Source organism: Eurypyga helias, unplaced genomic scaffold (genome assembly GCF_000690775.1).
Source record: "Eurypyga helias isolate BGI_N326 unplaced genomic scaffold, ASM69077v1 scaffold17087, whole genome shotgun sequence".
Lineage (NCBI taxonomy): Eukaryota > Metazoa > Chordata > Aves > Eurypygiformes > Eurypygidae > Eurypyga > Eurypyga helias.
Window position 1 is genome coordinate 11364 of NW_010261260.1, and position 6455 is coordinate 17818.

Here is a 6455-nt window from a genome sequence, read left to right on the forward strand (position 1 = left end):
GGCAGAATAGCTTTTCATTGATGCAGAACCTATTTAAGCAAAGTGGAGAAAGAACGGGTTTTGCCTAAAATCCTGCAGCTCTTGGGTGTCATAGCTGATAGAGAGGATTCCCCTTTTTCTACTTAATTGCACGTTCTGCTTGGTTCTGCTGAGTAGAGCCTGACAGAGCTGAGAAGAAGAGGTGGATGTCGCGATTCCCACATTTCCTACTGCTGACTGGGCATTGGCATGGAGCCCTGCCTGTTCTGCAGAGGCTTGAGTCTTTTCTGGGGCCAGACTAGAGTTCATTTTTCTCTTGGCCTTTATGGGATTGCTCTCAGCACTGGTTACTCAGCTTGTCTTCTGAATCCAAATGAAGCACGGTGTGGGCCATTCGTGTTCCTTGCAGGAGGAATCTGGAGAAGTTTAGTGTAGAGATTGCTCACCCAAACAAGGGTAAGACTTGAGAGTCGGGGTGAGTGAAGAAGCAAACACAGATACTAAAAATGGTGTCAGTATTTAATATTATAAATGCTAACTGGTAGATGCTGTAAGCGAACTACAGGCATAGATTCCCCACCACCACACACACCCTCTGAGGGAGTGTAATAGTGCAGTAGGCGTTTCCTGATGCTCCTAGGAGATGAGGATAATACTGGATCGTCTTCTCAGGTTGTTATAGGTCACCTAGGAGCAAAAGCCTAGTTATTAGGACCAGTTTTGGTTGGACATTGCTATGACTTCCCTGTGACTCTTCCCACTTTGGCCATCTGCTGTGTAGTAGCCCAGAAACAGAACAGCAGTAGGTCAGGGTGCCCCTTACTTTGTTCAAGCTCCTTCTGTTAGCTTCCATTTATATTGGTTTTGGTGTGTAAGAGTCAACCTATTCGGATAACACTATTGAGGAATTTTGTGCTTGGTGGTTTTTGCTGTTCAGAGATGAGTTGTTTTTATTTGTGTGTGTGTGTTACAGCATTTGCTTCTTGACATACCGGTGGTTTTTAGGCAGTGAGGTTTTTAGCCAGTGTATCGTTTTCCAGATAAGCTCGTTGCCAGACACTCAGGAAAACATCAGAATTCAGAGAACTGCGACTACTGAGCTCTCCATTTGTCATTAATAGGAGTACATTTTATCTGCTCTGTAGTTGAAGAATACGTAGTTCCGTAGCTTAGTATGCCGTTTTTCTGTGATATTCTTGGAGGGAACACTAGACAATATATCTCTGTCATTGTAAATTCTTGTCTTTTAAATTAACAATATTGGAAGGGTTTATGAAAATTCAAGTAGTGGTTAGGTTCTGAGGCAGGAATGTGCTGCTCTTGCCCTTTTCTGGATAACCTCAGCCAAGCTTCATCCAGAATGAATGATCCAGGCTAAGGATGCTGAGTTATTGCGTAACACTGTTTAATACCATCTTGATGAATGTCCTGTCTTGAAACGGAGGTGAAGAGTGTTAGTTTTGACAGGCTCCCTTGCCTTTTGGACTGTGGGTCAGGACCCCTGCGGTGGCAGTTTGAGATGGCAGCAGTCAGCCCCTGCCCATTGTCTGCTGAGGGATAGGAAACCGGGGAGCTTCAATTACTAGGTGTAAAATGTTTACTCCCAGTGCTGCTACCTAACTTTAATTGTCGGTATCCACTCACATCCTTCAAAGCAGAGAGTGTAAACACTTGCATTCTGTAATTTCAGTCGGTTCTCACTCCAGCGCTCTGGGATATTGGACCTAAAGAGTGTCATGGAAAGGAATGAGGCAGGTGATGGTTGCGATTTTTCGAAGAATTTGAGAAATTGCTCTGCAGTAATCATTTCCAAACGGATCTGTTTCCCCCAGTAGTGTGTAGAATGGTGATAAACACTCTGCACCTAGTCTGTAGAGAAATTTAGTAGTAATGTTTGACTTTTCCAAAGTAAAAATGTAAAGTAAGAGTACAAAGTAGCTACTTGCAGTAAGAGTAAGCTGGTGTAAACCATCCAGAATTCAGCAGATTCTTAGCAGTTTACTCCTGTTACTGCCTTTCCTTACAGTTCACAGCACTGCAAACATGGTTCTGTGAGTACAAGTGTTAAGGGCAAAATGACCAGCTGACAAGAATATGAAATGAAGTTGCATTCAAAGGAAACAGTGTTGTAAAAACTAAATTGTGTGGGATGGAAGTTACACCCCAAAAGCATTTATTTCTGTGCAAAGGAATATGGATTTCCAGCAGCAGATGTTTGATGTTCTGCGTGAATCTGGGAGATGCAGTGTTCTTTGACTGTAGTTGGTATAATAAGCTAGGGAAGAAACGCCTGGTTCCATGGGTAACCACAAGCATTTTGTTGCTTACCTTTCCTATCCTGCGATGCATTTCAGCTGGAAGACTGGTACTGGCAGTTTTAATAGGTCACGCTTACTCTGGGAGCCCTGGTTTCCTCAGTGTACAGCTGTAATGTGTATTGCCAATTCATACAGTGGTTGAGGTTGGAAGGCACTTCTGGAGGTCATCTTGTCCAACCCCCCTGCTCAAGCAGGGTCACCTGGAGCCAGTTGCTCAGGACTGTATCCAGGTGGCTTTTGAGTATCTCCAAGGATGGAGATGCCGCAGCCTCTCTGGGCAGCCTGTGGCTGTGCCTGGTCACCCTCACAGTAAAAAGTTTTCCTGATGTTCAGAGGGAATCTCCTGTGTTTCAGTTTGCTGATCGTCACTGGGCACCACTGAAGAGAGCCTGTGTCCCTCCCTTTAGGTATTTATAGACATTGGTTTGACCCCCCCCAAGGCTTCTCTGCACTAGGCAGGCCCGACTCAGCCTTTCCTCGTGAGAGGTGCCCCAGTCGGTTAGCTTAGTGGCCCTTCACTGGACTCCCTCCAGAGCTGGATGCAATACTCCGCATGTCTCACCAGTGCCGGGTAGAGCCCTGGTCCTGCTGGCAACACTCCTCCAACTGCAGCCCAGGATACTGTTCTTTGCCTCAGAGGCCCATTGGCTTGTCCTCAACTCAATGTCCACCAAGGGCTCTGGTTCTTTTCTGCCAAGCTGCTTTCCAGCCAGTTGACCCAGCAGGTAGTAATGGATGGGGTTGTGCCTCCCTAGGGACAGGATGTTGCACTTCCCTTTGAACTACCCGGCTGGAAAGGCAGGTGGTAGTATTTGGTATGAAGTTACACCTTACTACCAAAACTGCCAGAGTTTACTGTTTGCCCCTTTCCATTTGAGGAATGCTGATAACGTTACTTGAAAGAGCTGGTGTCTGAAGTGTTGGCTTCTAGGAGACACCGAAAAGTATATTCAGGACTGTTAGTGGCTGGTGATACTGGCGATAGATTGCTGACAGCCATTATTTACTCGGTCTTGGAGACTTTAATAGGATAGACAAGCATCGTTAAAGAAAGGGCTTGCCTGTAGCTGATTCTGCACGGGGGTAGTGCTGTGGAGTGGAGGACCTCTGGAGTCCTTCACAGACTGTTTTTTTGTGAAACGATTGCACTTTGATGTACACTGATATTTTAATTTCCTCAAGATGTACTTCTGCTACACTCCGAGTTCAGATGTTTGTGTTCAAGTTGCATCTTTGAGTCATTAGCATTTGGGCAGCAGTCTGTGGAAGTTTTCCAACTAGCGGCTTCTTACAAACAGCTCGCTCTCCTGCCAAGAGCAGGCTTGATCTCGCTCCCATTCCCCAAGAAAGGTAATGTTCAGATAAACTGGAGTATGTTAACACAGTCCCTCTCTTTGGACACTGACTTCTTACTGTCGTGGTGAATGTGGGTGTAAACACTACTGAAATTAGAGGGATCGTGCTTCTGAAAGCTTTTCTGAACCCCGCTGGGTTTGGGGCTAGGGGTGTTTTTCAAAACCAGCAGAAACACTTATCCTGTTTCTGCTTAAATCTTCAAGAATAGAAGGCGCAAGCAAGGCGACAGTGTTACAGCTGGGAATCTGGGAAGAAATCTGGGAATGAGCATGCAGTAACATTTGGAATCTAATCCTGTATTCATATTTGTGGGAGTGGATCACTTACTGGCTTTGATAGAGATCTAGAGAGCTGCCTGAATCTGCTCTGCTGGGTCAGGCCAAGGGGTTAGGATCACAGTTCTCTAACGGTGTTTTTAGAGATGCTTTTGTACAGAATTCTGAAAGATGCAAAAATATTCTAGTAGCATCCAAAAAATATTTATTGCTTTGTTGTTGGGTTGGTTTGTTTTTAAATCTGTGTACAAGCTTGAGTTAAGGGGGATGAAAGGAGATGAACCTGTGAGTTAACTAATCCAAGGGTAGATTTAGTCACTGCAATTCTTACATAACTGTGAGGATACTGATACAGGAAGACCTCTTCTGTTCAAAAGCTAAACAACTTTTCAGCTGTGGAGAGGAAATAACAAATTTCTGCTAAAGCTTTACTGCACTGATTTACTGTCCGATAGAGTGGAGTTATTTAAAGTATTAGAGTCTTTGCTTTGTTAGAAAACACTGCTGCAAACGAGCCTGCTATGCTAGATCTTTTTTTGGAAGACAGTGCTCTTCTAACTGGATAGCCTAACGCTTCAGTAAACCTGTTCCCACAGAACCACGCGGTTATTAATCTCAAGTAAGTCAGTAGCAGAATAGGAAGCTGCACTGAGAAGCCAAGTCCTTCATGCTTAATCTTAAAAGGTAATAAGTTGATAATACTGCTTCACATACACTATTTCAGCCGTTTCTATATATTTCTCTCATGGAGATGTGTAGTCCTTAAAATTGCCTTTTATGGATCTCGTGCTTCCAGAGCAGCTGGTGGTGTGTCAATTAAGTGGCAGAAAGCTCTCTGTTCTTGTTTGTATGCAGTGCGTTCGGAGGAAATAATGATATAATCATTCCTTCCTTTTTTCATAGCACTTGGATTAAAAGTGGAAGAATGAATCAGTTCACTTTTAGCTTTTTCTTGAGCGGATCCAAATTGTTAGATGTACTGCTTCTCTGTAACAAACCGAACGTTTACTGGCGACCAACCCAGAATCAGCAGTGCTGTGATACCTCTTCAGACTAGTGGCTGGTGATTTGTGTCTCCTACAGATCAGACTATTTATTTTGAATAGGGTGAGCAATTAACTTGCAGTTGAGATTAAAAGGCTGTCATGTTGGCTGGGAGATTTTTGATTAGCAAGTGGAAAAAATGGCATTGGGAAGTGTTAGTTTGAGTCTATGCTTTGAAAACAAAGCCTCTTTCTCTTTTTTTTTTAAAGGAAAATTGAGCAGCCTTCGCTGGGATTGCTGTCTGCAGTTCTAAATGGTTGCCTTCATTATCAGCACTTGTAAAATTGCTTGTTCAGGGAGACCTTAGAAAATAATTTCCCTGAAGAGGCACCAGTGTAGCAACTGCAGATTAAAAAGAAAATAACTGACCTTTCAGTATTACACATCGCAGAATAACCAGACAGCAGGGTGGGACGACATTCCATCATTCTCTCTTAGTCTGAGATTTTCGTTTTGGGAGATCAGGAGCTAAGAATTTTTTAACATGTTTGTGAATTTTTGGTTTTAGCTATACAATGGCATCTCAAGTTTTGTGTATGTACAAATCAGTAGGCTAATGGCGCTGATATTGGGAAAGTGGAAAAAATAGCAATAGTATTATTTTTGTAATGAAATTCTCTGCATTTAACCAAAACTCCAAAAGATTAGGAGGATGGAGGAGGAAATGTCTTGTGTTGACTTTGTTCAGCAGTGAACTCCCAAGGCAGTGAGTGGCTTATCCTTCTGAGCCGTGCTTCTATTTGTAATGCTTAGAAAACCTGATATTTTGAAATTGCATGTGAAACGTACTTCTAATAAAAAAATATTGTTAATTGTTGTGTTTGATTACAAGTGCAGTCAAATCCAGTCTTCCGTGTCTTTTCTCTATTCACTTAGTGGGTTTGGGGTGAAAGGGGAGGGAAAGGAGAGTTAGACCAGGGCTGGTCATGATTTTCCTCTGTAGTGTCATACCATTATTCTTTACTCTTTTACTACTTCCAGCTCTTATTTTCAAGGATGCTTTGACGGTATTGGTAGTCTCTGGGATATTTTCTTTCTCCACGGTAATTCTGGGAACAGTGGCTTTTTTCCTCTTTTCATCCTTTTTCTTTAGCTGTGAAGAGCTGCATCAGTACCTTTTGCATAAAACAACTTTAAACATGGCATTTTAAATTCGGCTCAGTTAAAGAATGGTTTGTTTTGTCAGCTGGGTGATGAAGCTTGGCTAAATTACAAACTTCAAGCAATACTGACATCTGATACTTTGCTGCTGCTCTTACTTGCCACTCCAGATGCTGCTTTATCTACGAAGCATCATATTTTGACACACCTTTGTGATGGTAAAGCACAGTTGTAAACTGATTCACACTAAGCACTTGATAGTAGGGGAAAAAAGTTGGTTTCTGTTATATTGAGACTGTTGTAAGAGTTTATCTCTCCCTTTGAATTTTTCTTTATTGTTGTAGTTTTTACGTGGTGTATTTACTGAAGTATATATAGCGTC